This window comes from Lepidothrix coronata, unplaced genomic scaffold (genome assembly GCF_001604755.1).
Source record: "Lepidothrix coronata isolate B3197 unplaced genomic scaffold, Lepidothrix_coronata-1.0 Scaffold328, whole genome shotgun sequence".
Taxonomy (NCBI): Eukaryota; Metazoa; Chordata; class Aves; order Passeriformes; family Pipridae; genus Lepidothrix; species Lepidothrix coronata.
The window spans coordinates 110,598-131,248 of NW_016690508.1; the positions used below are offsets into that span (position 1 = coordinate 110,598).

The 20,651-nt window shown below is 39.7% G+C and overlaps 1 long non-coding RNA gene across 2 annotated transcripts; it reads left to right on the plus strand.

Moving 5' to 3' along the window:
- Positions 1 to 5,152: 5,152 nt before the first annotated feature.
- Positions 5,153 to 14,058, plus strand: LOC108508990. Of its 2 annotated transcripts, none has more exons than XR_001878560.1 (3): positions 5,153 to 5,286; positions 5,409 to 5,534; positions 11,248 to 14,058. It is a non-coding gene; the product is annotated as an uncharacterized LOC108508990 (long non-coding RNA). The 2 variants fall into 2 exon arrangements; XR_001878559.1 differs by having other exon boundaries at positions 5,412 to 5,534.
- Positions 14,059 to 20,651: the final 6,593 nt, after the last annotated feature.

The window sequence follows — 20,651 nt, forward strand, 5'->3', positions numbered from 1 at the left end:
GAAGGTGGTGAGGCACTGGAATAGGTTTCCCAGAGAAGGTGGGGATGCTCCATGCCTGGAAATGTTCGAGGCCAGGTAGGATGGGGCTCTGAGCAATCTGGTCTAGTGAAAGGTGTTCCTGTCCATGGCAGGGGCTTGGAACTAAATGAGCTTTAAGGTCCCTTCCAACTCAGGCCATTCTATGATTCTCTGTGGTGGATTCTGGATATGATAAAAGCACATCACAATACTATACACAATATTGTATATTTTAAAGTTCATATATAAAGTGATACTCCTTTTTCTTTAGTTGGGTTTTTTTGTTGTCATTGTTTTGGCTTTCTAACCTGAATTAGACACTAGGGAATATCTTTTTTATTTTTTTCCCCTGGAAGCACTGGACTGAGAAATGCTACTATTATATAAATAATGTCTACGTGACTTGGTATTGTATGCACTAACTATTCACTTGTCGTTATTCTCCCACCTTGAATTTCTTGTGGAAAAAATAATCTCATTTGGAATTAGCAACAGGAACAATTTCCAGACTGAGGGCTGTCTTATGCTAGAAGCTTGATAAACTTAGAGATTATTTGGCTTGTGTTGTCTGAGACTTCTGGGACCTAGTTTAAGCCAAGCATGTGATAATTAAAATAGTTTCTTAGTGATGGAGAATTTACTGCATCTTTTGACAATTCATCTCAGTAGCTAATTATACTTAAAACATGCTTTTTATCTCCAGATTGAACTTGCAAATATTGGATTCTGTTGTGTGTCTGCCCACTAATTTAAAGTCTTATGAAATATCTTCTTCTTGTCTAGTCCCTTAAAGATTATAATCTTCTCTTTGAAGCAAAATGCATTTAGTTCAATGTCTCACTGCAAGGAGTCTTTTTTTCCAGACCTAAATAGTTCTTGTTGCTCTTCTCGGCACTCTTTCCAAGCTTATTTATTTTTATTTATTTATTTTAATTAAAGGTACTGTAGTTTCCCAGAGGCTTGCCTGCTTTGTTCACGGAGATGTTATGGTTTGCTTGACTTCATTCATGTGCACGTCTGCAGCTGTCCCCAGCCAAGCAAATGGTGCTGATCCTCATGCCTGCCCTCGTGGAGGGAGGTCTGACACCCTCGAACTGATGGAAAGAGCAGGCAGGTGTTATCCAGAATCCAACCTAAGGGTTTTGTTGTTTAACACCATTCAGAAGCTGCGCCCAGAAATAAAGCAGGATCTCTTCCAAATGATCGTGTCTATTCTTAGCAACAGCTAAATCTTATGATCATCATGGTAGGCCCGTGTGACGGGAGGGCCGTGTTCCAGGGCAGAGGTGATGAGGAATGCATAATGCATGCTTTGTCATGGGGGGGCACCTCAAGGAGGAGAAGGCACAGCTTTCTGGATATACAAAGGAAAATAATAAGGTGTAACACCCTTGCAGTTGTGCCAGCTGCTTTGCAGTCATAGGAGGGCAACAGCACTCGTACCCAAAATGGGAGCAACACAAGTAATTCTGTTGTTTGCTGTCAGCCCGCTCTCTGGAAGGAATGCAAATCAAACTCTAGGATTAGATGAACACTGATGCTGTCAAAGCAGTGCCCTGAAGGTGGGGGGTAAAAAAATAGATCCAAATAAGAAACGTCATGGGCTTCTCACAGGTAACCGCAGGAGCTGACCATCCTCACCCCATCGCTACCGAGTCCTGCCAGCCCAGCTTCATGCAAGGGAGTGCTTTGAAATTGCTTTCCTTGATTTATTCTTTACCCACCTGACTTGCTAGACTAGTTGAAAATTTCCTTTTTTGTATCATTCTGTTAATGAAAATGAAGGAAAACTGGGTCAGGTGTGTGTGGGTGTGTCTTCATATAGAGGGAAAAAGAAAAAAAAAAAAGAAGAGAAAAAAGCTCACCAGAGAGGCTTGGAAGGAAATTTATGTTGAAAAGAAGGTAGTGATGGAAAAAAAGTGTGACTGTGATCCCTCTGTCTCCGGTCAATTTTTTTTGTCAAACAGGCAGTAACCAATATTTGTGGTACCTGAAGACATGGAAAATACACTTTCAACTATTTGTTTTATTCTAATTGCAGATGAAGAATTGTTCAGAAAATCTTTATTTTCTCAATCTTCTTTTGCCACTCTAACAACACAGACACAATAGGGCATTTCCAGGATCTACCAGTAATTTTCTGTCACTCGGTTTTGTTACAGTAAATGCATATGTGCATCTTAAGCTTTTACTTTTGGTATAGAAATGATTAAAGCATTATATGGTCTCTTTTGGGGTTTTCATTTGGTCCTTGTTTAGGTAGGTTTCTGTTCCTGATCAAAGTTTTTATTAGTGAAGGAAAGGGCACAAATATCTCTATGGATTTGCTGGGCTGTGCATGTTACCATGCACAGAAGCCAAGCACTGACAATGCTCCAAAGCAAAATCAGTAGCAAAAAGCTGTACAACTATAAAACTCATGACACTTCCATAAAGTATGGCTTTTTAGTGTGGACGGGTTGACACTTTCTTACTATTTCAATTTTCATCTGATTTATTCAGTAAGGTTGAATGTCACTGCAGGCTGAAATACTGTAGGTATCATCTCAAGAAGTGGTCTCTGCAAAGACAGGCCTCAAACATTACCTGATTTCTGTATTTAGCTCTGGTTATTACAATTAAGTCACTCAGAAGAGAGCACACAGCAAATATCCACAGTATTCAGAAGGTACATAAAGTCTACATTGATTTTGGTTTCAGTACTTTCTAATACTTAATGTAATCCTATCAAGTTGGGTGGTGGGTTTTATTTTTTGGGGGGATAGGAACGTGGGAAAAAAACCCCTCACACCATGTTTAAAGCCACATCAACAAAGAACTTTACTCAAGGAGGGGATGTTAATAAGTAATGAAACAAAGGCTCTTTTATAGAGATTAAATGTACATGTGTCTAAGTGCAAAGTTCGTGTTGCAAAGTGCAGCTGTTTCTCTGCTCACAGCCCCAAAGCCCGGGGTTCAAAGTCTGCCTGCTTTCCTGTCACAGAGCTGACCAGGCCAAGGTCCGGCCCAAGTTCAGAGTTCAGTGTCTGAGGGCCCGCTGGCTCTGCCGGACGCGCTCTCTGACACGCTCGGGACAAGCGGGAGCTGGCTTAAGATTATAAGTACAGACAACAAAAACTTCCCGTCCTCTTTTCTGATGTGTCAGATTTCATTAAAGAAGGGACGTTCTGGAAGGAGTGGCTGGTCTGTTTGAAAGTAATGCCCTGTATAACAGAGCGACCTCACCAAACCCCACGGAAGGAGCGGGCCAGTGAGAGGATGCACGTGGGAAATAGCGCCCGTTCGCGTTCTCCTTCCTCCTGAGGTTTACTTAAATGAGGGAAAATGAAGTAAAAGAACTAATTATCTATATCCAAAGAGATGAAGCTGAACTCTTTAGAAAAGAAACAGAAAAGAAAAAAGCCGGTCCACGTATTTCCTTTGTGTCACGATAACGGTGTTCCACACCATGGGGGTGAAGAGAACTTAATATGTCTGGATATCCTGCTTTCAAATCCTCTTTTTTCTTCTCCTTCAGAGGCTTTTTCGAAGCTAACCCCAACTTTCTTATTCATAAGGGCTGCAAACCCCACCTGTGCAGCTTTTTTGATTAGCTGTGGTCATATCAAAGGCTGCCGTATCCAAGCACAGACCCTGAGTGAGAATGGAGACTGACGGCTGAGAGCAAAGGCTGGTACAAACACCCTTGGAGGAATTTATATCTCAGGCAATGCTGTAGCGGTATTACAGACAGAGAAAAGTTTCCTATCGGTTGCCACATCCTTTATCAAGGAAAGGATGGTAAACCATGGGTGGTAAACCAAGTCATCAGTGCTCAGTGCCCACAGCATGCTGCAGGTCTGAGCAGTCTGCTGTCATCTCACTTCATTGAAAAGAACATGGATGTTCTGAAAACTTTCTCAGACATCAGAGGTCTGCTCCCTTTGTATTGCAGTTTCTATATGTCTGTGTTCAATAAATTTAATTATTGAGAGCCACAATTAAAATCAGGACTCAAGGAAGGACTGTAGTAGCCCAAAATGTGAGGTTTGGACCTAAATATTTGTGTGTTTAGAAATGATGCTTTTTTTCTTCCTTGCTAACATTCATGAGTCTGTCAAACACCAGAGGAGCTTTCCTCTGATGAGTTAGTCCTGTGCTTTGGTTATTATTTCGGGTCTAACCTCCCACTTCTGAGCAAAGTGTTTAAGAAACTGAGAGAGACCCTACAGTGAACACTCCAGACCACAGCTTGTAAGGGCTCAGATGGGTGCATGAACTACTTAGTGCTCAAAAAGGGGGACAAAAAAGGCATCCAAGGTCCAAAGATCCAAAATAATGTGTTATAATGTCTGAGACCTTCCTAGCAGAATGCTGAGAAGTAGAAATAACAGGAACTGCACCTGTGATGTTCCATTCCTGTCCTGGACTGTGGAAACTCCAGCACTGGGCTTTTTTTCTGTCACTCTTTACTGGCTCTGTGCAACCACTGCAGTGAACAGATAAGTCAGTGAGACTAGTATTAAGTAGTGACACTGGCAGAGCATACCCATAATCAGTTCATTTGGTCTGCACTGATGCAAATCTCTGACATAGCAGTGATGGTGAGTAACATTTTCTGTTGCTCCCACTGCTGAAGATCTGCCCCAGTCTCTGGCCTCTCTTTGCTAGGCTGATTATACCTGACCTTGGAATCTTTGTTTCCTAAGAAACTCTGACTAGAGCCACTACCCTCCCCAGCACTTCAGGTTGCTGCAAACATACAGAAGGTGGGGAGAAGATGATAAAATTAACTGGTGTAAAATGTGTACATTGTTTACAGCACTAATAAAAGTCCTTCAAGTGGTACAGCTCTACTGGGTAGTAACTACAGATTTGATCCTTGGCTTGCCTCCTTCAAAAAGATGATCCCTGTCAGGCTATTATCTAGTGTGTGCAGTGGGTTTCTTTCATTCTTTCCTCTTGGCATTGACACATATTAATAATAATATATTTGCAGTGGGAGATATAATGGCAGGAAGGGGGAGAATCCCTATAGACCCACGGTTAGTAAGGTTGCATGGGCTAGGGCAGCAGGCTGAAGTTCAGGTACATAGTCCAAATGAAGCAAAACAGGACCAGGTTTGCAAGGTAGCAACTCTTCTGGTTGCTGGCTTTGCTAAAGTAGATAGGTGACTGTTTGTATCTCCCTCTTGCCTTCTGCTCCCCCCATTTTCATGACAGTCTTCTCTGCCAGCGTCACCTGGCTTCAGTTAGAAATACAGGAATAAACAGGAAAATTACTCACAGGTCGATTCTTGTTGTCCTTGTTTAATTTCTTTTCTTTTACTCTCTCTTTTATTTTTCTTTTAATTTAAACTTTTGCCTGTGTGTGTTTGCTATTGTTTCAAATTTATTATTTTCTTTCTCAGCAGACTGTTTGAGGGTCATCCCAACTGTTGCCTACCTGAACCAAGAATCAAATCTTACAGTAGCACTGCGCTGTACTACTTGGTTGGAGATCTACTGGTATCCTAGTATTGGAAAAGACCTAACAGGTAAGTAAAAGTCAATTTATTCAAGGTGCTGAGACCCTTAGAAGAAATTAATCCTATCGCTATGTTCCCTTCTTGAAAAACCAATAGCTGGAAAAAGGTGTACACATGCCAATATGCCTTGCAGGATTTTTTTTAATCCTGAAACTAGTATCTTTCCACTAAGGGTATGTGCCTGTGAATAGTTTTCTTCTTAGTTTACACACTCCCCAGTCTCTTTTTTGAAGCCCTTCAGGTAAGGCTGTCAGAAAAGCCTTCCTTCCAGCTAGCTTCCCACTTCTCATGCAAGCTCAGATGTCTTAAGAAAATGCAGGGGGATTTCCTTTGGCTGCAATACTGGAAGAAAATAAACCAGAACAGTCCAAAATAGGATTGGCATAGCTGCCCTTGGGCTGGCATTTTTGTTTGTTTCTGATTTTTATTTTTGTTTGTTTGTTTGCTTGTTTTGCTCTCCTCTTCAGAATTTTCTTTTCTGCATTTAGTCTTGTCCACACTAAGGAGTGGTAGAGTAAGAGGGCTTGTCTGCAGCTAGAGTTTTACCGCTTTATTCGCCCGGGGTAGTTAAGGCAAACTTTCCATCACCACTTGCTTCTTCCCAATGCAGGTCGTGTTATATCAGCTAGAATGTGCTTGTACAGATACTCAAAATGCTCTGTAAAGCCAATTGACATCTATCCTTTGGTGTCATATTTATGCAGTAAAACAGTTTGTGAATTAAGACTTTACCTAACTTTTTAAAAATTGTATTTTGAATAAAATACAAATGTATACTGGGTGACTGTTAAAAGCAGAAGAGATCTTTCAGTACCTCACTACTTTATATTTTGGTAATAATGAAACTAGTACACCTTGGACTAGTGACACACATTGTCACAAAATTAGAACGAAAGAGTGAATTAAAAATGAAGTTATTTTTATACGTCTACATACATTTGCTATGTAAGGCCTGACAAACTCCTTCAAAAGAGTTGTCCCAACAGCAATGTTTTTTTCCTCCTATTCAGGTTAAATCTTTTGCTGGCAAGAATCTCAGGTTTTTGCTCTTCAGTCCTAGAGCATGGCCTGCACTATGTAAAATACTGATTGAAAATATGCCTTCCTAAGGGAAAAAAAATCGTAAAATCATCAGCTTTACCTACAACCTGTTAATTATGATATATTCAAGAAAGGTTCAAGCCTTTATTATGAAAGGACGTTGTTCCTTTTGGTCTTTCTGTCTGCTTTCATATGAAAACACAGATTTGTATTGCTTCTGTGTTAAGTGGAAGGTTCTGCGACATCTCTCTGGATCTGGGTACTGGTTTGCCATAGTTAAGGGTGGAGATCAGTGGTTTATTGTGGAGATGCTAGTTTTAAATTCAGAACTGAGATTGTGGTAGAAGCTTTTGGTTTACTGAGATCTCAATTCTCAAAAAATAAATCTCAATAAACTGCCACCTACAGTGGGAGTGATTTAAATATTTACTGATGTTGTGGCTGGAAAATGAACGAATGTAGAAGGAACCTCTAGAGTTAACATAGAAATTATACCTTGCTCGTGCCACTTTTAGCTTGTTCTTCGTTTCTCTAAGTCACTCTCACACTCTGGGATTGATCCTTTGTTCCTGCTCTTGTTCCCCAAAGTGCTCCCTGCCTGCCTATCAGTATGGACATGTAATTTTCATCTGTGGAGAATTTTCTAACTTTCTAGTCATAACTGAAAATTTATGTGCTCAGTTCAGCTCAATGAATTGCATGACAAATCTCTAGCACTGCAGACGCCATCAGGGAGACAGAGAGACTGGCCGTCTGTCTTGCCAAGTATCTCAGCAATCCCAGGACAGAATAAGCTTCCTAATGTGACAATGAGCTGTGTTGACTTTTTGATATATTCGGGTACAAAGTTCCCGAATTTGGAGATTTTGTTTCCGAATGAGAATTTGCCGCAGCTGGGTATCAACATTGGGCTCTCATATCCGCTGGAGAGGGACAGGGAGGGGAAAACATTAGTGCATTTCGGTGCTTTATCAACCGTGCTGGTGGGTGGTGTGAAGATGAAAAAGGAGCAAGTGTACTTCTCACAGCCTTTAAGGTGTGTTTCTGCATGGGAAGGCTGTGTTCAGTAATGCAACTTAAATGTGCACTAATTAGCTCTTATTTATTTACCTGAATTGATATATAATATACACTATTTTGATATATTTATTCTTATTTCAAACCTTCCGCTACTTTTTATGCTGGACATGTAACATCACCACGCTTTTATTTTCTGTGTTGACAAGCAAACTTGCTTCCTTGTAAGCAGACGAATTGTTTAGTTTTCAGACAAAATAAGAACATACTCTTTGGAATTATATTATCACACGATCTGGTCTGGCTGAGCGACTGGTGGGTACACCTTACACAAATAACAGGTGTTCAAATTTATTGCTATGGCTAAAATAGCATTTGCTGAAATATAAATAAAAATCTCTGAGAATGCATAAAAAATTTGAAAATATGCCCAAGTTTTTTATTTATATTGCATTTCGATAGCTCATTTCACATAATAGTGAAATTGTTTTGGCTTACTTAGTTTCAGAAGAAGTGGAGACAAGATAAAATAATTGGTTATCTTCAGTTATGTGTTAAGATGTATTTTTTAATTTTTCCAGGAAAGATCCTTGAATTAAACATAAGCCAACTGATTTTCCATGGATTTCATTTGAGCTACAAGTTCTAGGTCAATAAGGCCTTCATTTCTTTTTTGAAATACCAAATCAATTTATGTGAGGGACAGAGCATAAGTTTTAACTTTAATCTCAGTTTTCTATCTTTAATATGTTTTCTGAATGGACTCCTGTAATCTGGAATATTAGTGCTGCAGAGCTTGATTACTTTGACTATTACCAGTAGCCAGTCACTGGTTGTGCACGTAGTGAAATGAAGCTGATGAAGAGGAGGACACATCCATGGAAGAGAGGAAAAAACCTGGAATGGCAACTTATCATAGAATCATAGAAAGGCTTAGACTGGAAGGGACCTTAAAGATCTTCTAATTCCAACCTCCCCGCCACTATGAAATTGGCCACCCATCTTTCTTGTAATACAATGATGCTGGCAAAAAGACTTTAAATCCTGCAATTCTTCATGTCTCTACGGAATTCTTGTCTCTAATTGTTGTTAGATTTTACTTTTCTGTGTTTATGTCCCATTTTTTCCCTACTTTGCCATTGATTTTGTGGCAAGGAGCTAATGTAAGACAGTGGTTTTGAAAAACGCATCCTGTATTTCTTAAGCATCAGCTCAGTGAATCTTCCTTTGAGCTTCAAATCCATTCAATACTCAGGATTTCAGCCAGGGCCACAAGGCAAAACTCTTCTGTTGCTCAAAAAAAAAAAAAGGCAAACAAAAAGCCAAGGGACTTTTAATGATCAAGCAGAGATGATAGGACCTTGGCATATGAAAAACTATGATGTAGTAAATCAAAGCAGGCTGTCTTGAGTTTAGTAATATTTCTATGCTAATAAATTAGTGTCATAAGTGATTTGTCAATAAGATGTAGAATATGCTATGAAGGAAGTCAGACAATATTTTTCTTTCACGTAGAAAAATGGAGTGAGGTCATAGCAAAATCCTCAACAGGATTTTTTTTTTTTTAAGTAAGATGTGGGTGGTCTGACACACTGTACAATATTTGCATATTTAAATTCTTATATGCCTAAGAGATCCTTATATACCTTGGAAGAGTTTAATGAGAACTTCTATGGTAAGGAGCTGCAGCGCTGTAGTGGAGAACACTCCAGTCCAGGGATGTGCAGAACTTCTTAAGAAGTGGCTCCAAAACTTGCTTGACCCAAGCTGTACATGTGGATAGGGTGAAGTTCATGGCCCATTCCACCTTTCTTCTCAGAGATGTACCTCATAGCTGCCACTTGCAACAAGAACTGCATGCCCAAGAAGAAGGGACAGTAACATCTGTCCATCACTATTCCCTCACACACAAACCAAACCATGCCCTTCTATGTCACAAACTCTCCAAACTCTCATGCTAATGCAGTGCAGACAAGAACTCTTGGTTCACAGCCATGCACGAAACAGATGTCTAAAGGGTGTTAGGCACCTGTCCTGAGGAACCAGGAAGGCAGGAAGGAATTTGAGCTTGGGCCTATGACTGTGTTGGGACCAGTATTGTTGAATATCTTGACATAGACAGTGGGATCAAGTGCACCCTCAGCAAATTTGCAGACAAAGCCAAGCTGTGTGGTGCTGTTGACACGCCTGAGGGAAGGGATGCCATCCAGAGGGACCTGGACAAAATCCAGAACTGGGCCCATTTGAACCTCATGAGATTCAACAAGACCAAGAACAGGGTTTCTGGTATCAATCCAGGCTGGGGGATGAATAGATACAGAGCAGCCCTGCTGAGAAGGACTTGGGGGTGCTGGTGGGTGAGAGGCTGGACATGACCCAGCCATGTGCACTGGGAGCCCAGCCACCTCCCATGTCCTGGGCTGCATCCAAAGCAGTGTGGGCAGCAGGGGAGGGAGGGGATTCTGCCCCTCTGCTCTGCTCTGGTGAGACCCCACCTGCAGTGCTGCCTCCAGCTCTGGGGTCCCCAGCACAGGAAGGACATGGACCTGTTGGAGTGAGTCCAGAAGAGGGTCCTGAAGATGGTCAGAGGGGTGGAGGACCTCTCCTGTGAAGACAGACTGAGAGAGTTGGAGTTGCTCAGCCTGGATAAGAGAAGGGTCTGGGGAGACCTTACAGTGGCCTTTCGGTACTTGAAGGGGGCCTAAAAGAAAGATAGAGACAAACTTCTAGCAGGGCCTGTTGCAACAGTACAAGATGCAATGGTTTTAAAATAAAAGAGAGTAGATTCAGACTAGATATAAGAAAGAAATTTTTTATATTGAGGGTGGCAAAACACTGTCAACAGATTGCCTGGAGATGTGCTGGATGCCTCATCCCTGGAAACACGCAAGTTCATGTTGGATGGGGCTCTGAGCAACCTGGTAGAGTGGAAGATGTTCCTGCTCACTGCATGGGGGTTGGACTAGGTGACCTTTAAAAGTCCCTTCCAATCCAAATCATTCTACTTATCTTTTGATCTGATTTTTCACACCATGCCCTATTGCTTACAACCTTCCTCCATTGCTACTTCATGTGTACAAAATTGCAGGTGAAAGTCCAGTCTGACCATTTGGCACTGCTCTCTGCAGTGATTATAAGGAAAAGCCCTAAGAGGGTCAAAGAATTGTTAAAACTCTAAAGATCCATACTGGTGCAACTTTGATCTGTTTGTTTTAATTCATTCCTGCCTTTAACAGATTTGGAAGTTCTCTGTTAGTACAAAATTTAGAAGTGTTATGTAGATGTCATGCCTCTGGAACTTTCTGGTTCAGCAGCAGAAGAAATGGAAGCCTTCTATTAACCTACCTAACAAATATGATACCGAGAAAAGAGGTTCCGTCCTTCTCAACATCCACAAGAGTTTGGAAGGGTAGAAGGCTGGTTTATTTGCTATATTTTTCAGGGCAAGCTTACTAATCTCTGCTAAGACCTTTTTTTGTAGTAGTAAATCAGGTTCCCTGCAGTTTGGACCTGTTAGCCAGAGCACATCAGCCAGTGGCTCAGGAGCAGCTCTCTGAGGCAGAACTCCAGCACATCCTTTCACACCTCACAATATATGTATTCAGAACCACCTCTGCATTGTGCCCTGTGACTGCAGTTTCTTTTTGTGGGTTTCTGATTTCAGGTCGTGATTCCTGGGCAGATGCTTATTCCTATCTCTGGCTGCTGACCCTTGGTTTGACTTTCTGGTTCCTGAATTTTGGCCACGAACATTCGGCTCCCTTCCCAGCTCTGGACACAGGCCCTAACCTTTGGGCTGAATAGCCTGGGCTCCAGCCTGTAATCCTAGATGGCCACCAGGTCATCTGTAGTAGACTGTACTCTAATTTATTTAGTCACAAATGAACTCTAAGAGATAAGTCTGGGTGTTGGTTTTGTTTTTTTTTTTTTTTTAAATTATGACAAGTGCAGCTATTTATTTGCAAACTGGTCTTTTATCTGTATTTTTCTAGATTGCTAAATGTGAACTTCTACTTTCCATTAGTTATCATATTGTTCTAATGGCCATCTTTTCTTTGGGGAGAATATAATCATATCTCAGCCAGTGGAGCAAGTGAGCAGAACTGTTAGCATTTATAAAAATTTCAAATTGGTGGCTATAAGTTGAATAAATTACATCAGAAAAGGCAATAGTGTCAGAACTTCCATTTCATTTCTATATGAAATGTTATGTTACTGATATACTGTATCCATGATCTACTTATGGGAGTTCATAATGTCATTCCAACACACATGACATAAGAGTGTAAACAGACACTCAAATATGGTCAGTCCTGAAAGTGTGTCATGACTGAAACTTGATGAAAATATGAGTTATGAAGTTCACAAAGTATGAAGATAAATTTCCAGAAAGAGGAAGAACTGAAACTTATAATGTGTGTTAAATGTTCAGGTGGAAGAAGGGTCAGATTGCTTTGGAAGGAGAATAAATGGAGAAGGAGTACAAAGCTGAGTTGTAAAATGAACTTAATCAGTTACAAGTAATATGGAATAGGCAATAATGTGAAGCTGAGTGAAAAGAAAACTGCTTTTAGATATCCTATATATGTTACATTGCTCATACACAAAGATGGTATAGCATAGACATTTATATACACATGCTCAACAGAAAATAAAAGTCACAAGATCTGGGTGAATTTTATTTCATTTTGCCCATCAGAAGTTCAGGAATAAAAAGTTCCCTGTTGATGCAATGTTTTTGCTTTGTAATATTTTGATGGTGCTGGGTATCCAAAATCACAGTAATAAATGATCCATCTGTCCTGTTCCTGTGTCAAAATATGTGACAGTTGTCAATCTAGGAAAAGCATGCTTCTTACTTTGATGTAGCTTAAAGGCAAGTTATATTATAGTCTGTTGTTCATGGCTGTTTCATAGAAATGTGAAGCTTGCTTAATTTTAGAGCTTAAATCAAGGCACATCAATATGGAAACATTTAGATTAACTTTTTTATTAAATTATACAAACTTCCTTGCTAAACCCATCTCCTTATGCCCTTTGACAAGAGGAACTGTCATTTACTAGAGGAGTTTTCCTCTAAATACTTTTTTTTCCTCTGAAGCAGGCTAGCTCAGATGAGGGATAGCAAGTTGTTTGTGGAATTTAGCTAAGATGAGACTCTCCTTTGCTTTGTGTAAGTGAAGAGGATGGTGGAAGCAGCAAGTTTAGTGTATTGCTTTGGTGTGTTTCTTCCAAATTGGTCACGTACCTTAATAAGATTTTACACACTTTTGTTAAAATATCAGTTCAGAGAAGGAAATCTGGTGAAATAAAACAAGTGCCTTCTTCAATTAGTTGTCGTCCAGTTAAAATTTGTTAGTATAAAAAGCTACAGCAGAACAGCAGGGCATAGCTTTTGTCTAAACTGAGAATTTTTACTTCGTGTAAAGCTCTTTAATGGAACTGCCCATGATTTCATGTGACATTCACCTTGCATAATGACATCTTTTTTTTTCCCCCTCCAAATGAATTAAAAATGGAAAGTACTTCCAGTACCTCTTGGTAGGTACCAAGAAGTCAGATCCCTTGGTACCATGGAGGTCCTTTCTTCATTACAGGCAGGTAGTTTCCATTATTCATGCGAGGTACCATTTCATTTAAAGTCCCATCATTACTTAAAAAGCAAGATATTAATGAGAGATGTTACTGGAGTGTGGTCTTTTAATTTGATATTGTTCGATCCAGCTGTTTTAAAATTTCTAAGAATAAAGCTTCCATTACCTTATATTAGAGAAGATTTTTATAGGCAAGAACATCTAATTCTTGTCTAGTTTCCCTTGATAGCCAATTGCCTTTCCTAAATCTTCACTATTTACTTCTTGGTTAATCCTTTTGCTTTGCTTTAAATAATTTCTCTGATTCCTAGATATCCATACATTGCAGTTAGTTATATACAGATATTTTTCATACCACCCCCATCCACTTAGCTGGTGAGTAGCCAAGTAATACATACTTAGCACTTTTAATTTTACCTCATAAATCAATCATTGTAGCTGCAAAATCAGTTACATTTTTTCTTAAACCATCATTCAATACAAAGAGTCCATTATGCATGTCTGTGAATAATATATTAATTGTGTGGTTTAAAATCATAAACAACATTACACAATTAACTACATAAAATTGCTCACTTTGAAAACTGTATAACTACAATTTCTATAATAGTAGCTAAAAGACGACAGCATTAAGCCGGGCATTGTCACTCTGAATTGCCACTGGTAAAGCAGAGGCCTCTTAAATGTGCAATTATGATAAAGGGAAAGCGTATTCCTTGTTTCAGATTTATTGCTTTAAGTACTTTTCCAAAGGTTTTCACCTTATTTTGTATTGCTGTGCACTAATGGTGTGAGACAAGATTACTTCGGTGAATGGCTTTATTAATGTAAAGAAATATTACTAAAGTTTTTTTTATAACTGGATTTAAACATCTTTTTCACTGTGCTGTATTCTCTATCAGGTTGTTAAAAAAAAAGATAAAAATTACTTCTTTACTGATTTGGCTCTTTTGTTCTTGGCAAATATTTCTTTTTCTCTTGGGATGGAGATAGAGGTGGAATGAATAGCAGGATCTACAGGAAAAGAGAACACAATCCAAAACCAGAAGTAAGCATATTTATATGTTGATAATTATTTGTTCCAAGTTTGAAGACTAAACTGGGATCCAGATTCCATAGGCTAGACAGTGTTAATGTCTCCAGTGCAGGTATTCCTGCTGTATTATGACATGGTTAGATAAGGCAGAGAAAGAGTTGAAAAAGGCATTACCATTCTTTCAAATCTGGTAAACTGAGGTAGGAACAGAGAAGAAGCAATCTGTCCAGTATGACAGAACTCGGCAGGAGAATCAAGAGTGTAAGCTCCTGCCTCCCTGTTGAACTGATCTACAAGACTGTATTTATTCTATAATCTGTTTTTATGCTCTTATCTATTTAATCTTCCCCTCATACCAATTTTTATAAGTATGTCTCCACAGAGAACTCCAGCGTAAGAAATGTTTCTGCAGATGAACCCTGAGGTTTTATAGTAACACTGTATAATCATTACACGGGAGGTACCCGGCGCTAAAATGGTGCAAATTATCATTAGGAGTGAATCATTTCAGCCCAGGGAAGGAAGGTTTGCTGCCTGCCTACTGCCTCTTTGCCATCGCTCGCCCTCCCCAGCAGCCGCTCCCGTGGCATTACATAATGTCACATATGTTCGGCCAGATTGCCCGGTCCTGCTGGGGGCAGGGGAGGCACCGCGAACGGCACCCCCTCACCCTCCTCCTGCCGTCATGGGGAGGAAAATCCCGCTCGGGATTTGCCTATAGGGCTTTTGGGGCATGGGAGACTTCGCTCCCTCGCGTGTACTCCCGCAAAGCGCAGGGAGGGAGGAGATGCTGAGAGCCGCCACCCGCCTCCCTTCCCACGGCTGGGCTCCCACAGCCCCCCGGAGCAAGGTGGTGCTGAGGGGCTGCGCTCCCCTTTTTCCCAGAGCTGCTGCTAAGGAAAGGCTGCACACCAGCTCCTTTCTTAGCTTGCCTCATGCCTCTCCCATCCATTTTGCCCTGTTATTCCTCTCCGACTAACAGGGACAAGTTAGCACTGCAGTCCTGTCACCTGGATACTCGCAGACAAGGGCTGCGTGGTCAAAATCAGTGTCTTACAGCCATTCTTAACATTTGCTGCATAAAAAGTATGGGCCACTCACAAGCTGGACTCGATAATTCATGCAGGTCCCTTCCAACTCAGAAGATTCTGTGAAATAGCTGTGAAAAAATAAACTGGGGGAAGTTATCCCATGGCTTGTAACTGTGGTATAGAAATACACTCAAATGAAAGCCCAGGCATGGAATTAATGCATTTGGCACCCTACTACACAAAGTAAAACACAGCCACTAGCTCTTTAGTGTGGTGTACTAGTTATTTCACAGGTTATTTGTTTAAACTGAAAATCCCAACACTGCTTAATTGCACTGTATGTGAAACTCCAGATCTGCTACAGTTCCAGATTTATAAAACAGCATTATAGAGAATATAGGCCTATTAATTTTACAGTCTAATTTCTGATTAGATTTTACAGCACCTCTGATGAACTGCATAGATTTCACCCATTAAAAATGATGACAATTCAGTTCTGTCATTTTAAGTAGAATTAAAGCCACTATTGCCAAGTATGACAATATCTTACGAAAAAAGTGAACCAACATTTATATATATATATAAAAAATAAAATAACCCAGCACCATATTATTTCTCTATAGGAAGATTGCACTTGCCAAGACAGTGGGACTGTTACCTGTTTGTGCAGTCAAGAGCCTTTGGGTCTGACAGCTGACATCAAAAGAAATTCTCCATTCAGGCTGAGCAGGTTAAGTAATGTTTCCTAGCACAGCTGTGTAATGTGTCTGCTGGTAATTAAAAGAGTCCGCTAGAGCTTATTAAGGAAAAGTGTGAAGTGAACTGTTTTCTATCAGAAAACAGTTTTGTTAAAAAATAAAATCTCTGCAATGTCTATGCTTTGCTTTAGAAGAAACTAAGAGAAGGGTGTTTGGGTGGTTTTTTTAAGAGGAAAAAGAAATCCAACACTGAAACAGTCTGTTCTTGACTTTTTTTAGATGCAAACTTAAATAAACACCCCCAAACCCAAAAATGGAAACGTTGTAATATGAAAATAAAATTTCCATTTTCATTATTATCAATTTTAAATTTGGGGAAGGGGCCTATTCCGATTTGAAACAAAGCCAGATTCTGAAACCAGACGTAAAATGACATTCGCACTTGTGAGGTGACTTTCTGTTTGCATTTGAAGATGCAAGGTACGTTTTTTAGCTCTGATTTGCTACACTAATCCTGTTGACTTCGCTTGAAAAGAATGGCACGTTTCCCACTAACTTTATTAGTGGCAGGATTGGGCCTCGATGCAATACCTCATGTCACAGCAGCAAAACTTGTTGCCAATAGTCTGTCTCAAGGGAGGAGATTTCCAGTAACTGCTCCCTGAGAACTATTCTAAAAATGCAGCTTTTTTTCTGTCCAGCCATCGGGATAATGATATACTCCATCCCTGAAGAGAGGGGCATTGACTGAGCTGCATTGATGGCACCAGAGGTCCCTGCTGGCTTGTTCACTAAACAGAACTGGCAACTGACTCTGAAGATAAAAGTTCTTGACGTTTTTCCAAGCTGGTGGAATGGAGCTGAGTGACACTTAGAAATAAATAGAGGAGGGAATAGTATGATCTTGAATGACAGAGGAGCTTTCATGAAGTACTTTCATGGGGAAGATTTGGGATGTACTGTTCCAGGCTTGAGTCTAGGGGATTTGTTGACAGTTGGATAATGTGAATGTTTGGTACCACTGGTATGAAATGTAGAGGAAAACAGAGGGAAAAGTTCCAAATTAATCCTTTATTCCCACTTAAATGGTTAAAACCGAAATACAATGATATATCTTTTCCTTCCCAATAATTGACTCTACAAATTGTCAATCTCTTTGGAAATCTATTAGAAGAACATTCTCGCTCCTGACAAGGAAATGTACTTCATGAAAAACATTTGTCATTTGTCTGTTATCATAATTCATGATCTTATCCTTCATTCTCTTGCTTGTTTAAGCAAACAGAAATAGTACTTTTAACCTGACACTTCAAAGGTAAAAATATTGTGAAGAGGTCCCCATTCTTTTTCTTCTCATCTCTGATCTCAGCCAAACCCTTTGAACATCAAAGTGGCTCAAAGTTTGGGGCAAGTTCTTAAGGATTGGGTTACTAGAAAGAAATCAATTGAATTTCCATGTTCGTATTCAACATAGACCAGAAAAAATATTAATATTCAAGAATATTTTAATTTAATCACAATAACTAAGACAAGTTGCTGCTTAATCTTTTGCTCAGTACAATGAAGCTCACTCATTCCATTGTATTGCCGTGAAAAATCCTTGACTTCTGTCAGTCAGAAACTTCTGGAGAAAATTCCTAACCCAGGAATTATAAAACAATTAGAAATGCAAAATAAATTCCCCAAACAAAGAATCCTGTCATCTTAACTACAGCATCACACTGTCATGTAAAAGGTTAACACTTAAAAAATGAATCTTGTACCCTCCGTCTATTACCTCTAAGCAAGTCTCATTTTCACTTTAATTTTTGTAGGCTGCCATCTAAATTAAATACTTTTCAGCTCTCTCAGTTTATCTCTGGATGCATTCTCATTACAGCCATCACTACGGCCAAAATATTTTAATCTTCAGTATAATCCCTGTAGGCCCATATTCTTAGCTACAACTTTAGGGGTTCCACAACTGCTCTTTTCCTTTCAAACAGTGGTACTCCTTTATGCAGCAACTCTTGCTCTTGTAAGGACTTTCTAGAAACAAGTAAATTCTGCAGTTTATTGTGAAATTACCTTCGTTGTCAGTGCTAGAGAGTCATAAATCCTCCCTCTCCACACTACTCGCCTTCGAAGTTCTGTGCTCTTAGGAAGGGTTCTAATAACATTATTCTAGTAGTTTTAATTTCTGGTCATTTAAAAGCCAAGTCCTGGGGACATAACTCTTAATACTTTCTTTTTTTTTCCCTTTTCCTATTACTGATGAGAACACATTTGACATAAATAATAAAACATGTTGGTCCTAAAACTAGATCCCTCCTCAGACATATGTGACCACACCTGGGTGTGCAAAGCTGAGGGACCATGGGAATCAGTAATCAGCTCTCCAGCAGAAAGGGATGCCATCAGAAAAGCCAGTCAAGTTGGCCAGTGACTCTGTCACATGACTGCTTCTGGTTTAGGCTATAGTATGTTCTGTTATGGAGAATTTTCACTGATTTCAGTAGCATCACCCAAGAAGGTACTTGTCTGAACAAGGCTGCCTGAAAAAAACAGGCTGTTCTCCTGTTTGTTTGCCAGGGCAGGCTTTTGAATTATTTATTTAGTTATTAGTTAATAGTAAAGAGTGCTTAGTTCAAATTCTTACAAATGACTACAAGGTCCAAAATAAAGTTAAACAGCTCTCTATTCTAGCACCTTCACAAGCCAGAATCCCTCAGAAAACAACGCAAATCTTGTGCAGCTTGTGGCATACTCAGACCGTCGCCCGGCACAGCAGCCCAGACTGCCTCTGTCAGTCCTAATCCTCTGATCAACCTGACGGGAGGGCGGTGGCACATGAGCGCTTCCTTCAGAAGAAAATCAGAGTTTGCAAAGAAAGTTTTATTTCAATATGAAGGATATAGCCATAGTGCACAAACATCCGGATTCAGGAGCTGAAAAGTGCTTCTGAATCTGCCAGTTGGGATACATCAACTCTTTCTGAAATATATATAGGACACAAGCAGAAAGCCATCACCCAGTCCCCATGCAACCGCTTTAAGAACATGAGTAGTAAATTATGGTTTTACTTCTCTTTTTTTTTTTTCCTGAACTCGGTGATAAAGCTTCCATTACCTTAACTTGTCAGAATCAGCCCCCTGACAAATACCTCTTAGTAATAAGTCAAAGTTCATGAAAAACTTGGTAGTGCAAGAGCAGTAATAGCTTAAATAGATTTTGTGGTGTATTAGTAGCCACTGGGAGAGACCAGCAGGTATGAAACAATGCATTAGTGTGCACAATATTTGCTCTGGAAACAGAACTTGCTACAAGATGAAATTTGATAATCGGCCTCATCGGCGGATCAACAAGCTGGGCATTAAAATAATCTAGCCTAGGGAACATAAAAGCATGAGTGAGCAATAAGCAAAGCACATTTAGTTCAACTAATAATAGGAAGCCTTAATCTTTTGACTGCAACCCTGAAAGAAGAGCTTGCAATCAAAACAGGGTTTTTAACCAATGAACCTGGGTTGAATTTTAAAGATGGGTTAGAAATTCAAGTGGGCTTGGGTTGATGGCAAGAGCCAGCCATGAACAGCTCAGGGCTTTTTTTCTGATTTTAACTGAAGAAAATTGATGCTCGTGCAGGCTTTTATGCTTACCAGCTTGTCAATATGGTAATAGCTTAGTCTGAAATTGCTGGTTTGGTTGACAAGATCTGTGTCTTGTCAGCATAGAAATGAAATCCAGCATCACGAACAACCCTGCACACAGGCAGCTTTGGATTGCTGAGTAAGAACAGGGCCAGAATGGAACCCTACAGAGCAGGAGAAATAAATGCTCTAGGAGAAGGACACAAATTACCCTTGAAAATATAATGCAGGTAACTGTTGGATAAATATGATTTAAGCCAATTTAGAACTGTGCCAAACAGGAAGATAAAGTTCCTCAGGCATTCAAGAAGAACATTAAGATCTAGCAAAATGAAAGTAGCTGGAGAATGAGAACCTGTCTTTAGGAGAAGGTTACATCTCATTCCTGTCTTGCTGAAAATTTTAAATAGTAAAAATCCCACCCAAAATCAAAGCCAAAAGCAAATTCTTTATGTATTTTGGTGATGCTGGTTTCTGGGGATGTAAAATAACATAGAAATTCATGGAGATATTTTATGCTTTATGTTGTGCATCAACTTAAACAGAATTTGTGCATAGTGTTGCACCTCTTGATTTCTTCTGGATTCTAGCAACTAGATAATGCTTAGTGCTACTATTTTTTGATTAAGAAGAGACAATAAAAAGACAATTAATCCTAATAAGTGGGCAAAACATTCCACAAATCATGATTTTTATAAATTTTCAAGAATTTGAGGAAAATTCCACAGAGTTCTTTTTATCCTCTGGTTTACAGATTTTCTTTCTACCAGAGGCATTCTAGCAGGGATGTTGACGAAAATGTTCACTGATATTTGAACTCTCAGAGAAGAGATAGGGGAAAGAAAGAATAAAAACTCATAAGAGAACAGCTGTGCAATAGTAGGAAAAGTTGAGTATTCTCTTTTGCAGTGTCTGGATCATAGAATTTATCCCACAAATTAATTTTTTTTTTTTTTATGTGAAGGTGGGATCTGGAAGAAAGCTGATGAGTCATAGAAAACAGAATTACATGTCTTCATGTCATGATTTACACTGTGTTTTACTCATAAATCCAAGTACAGCTTATTACTGGAATCACAG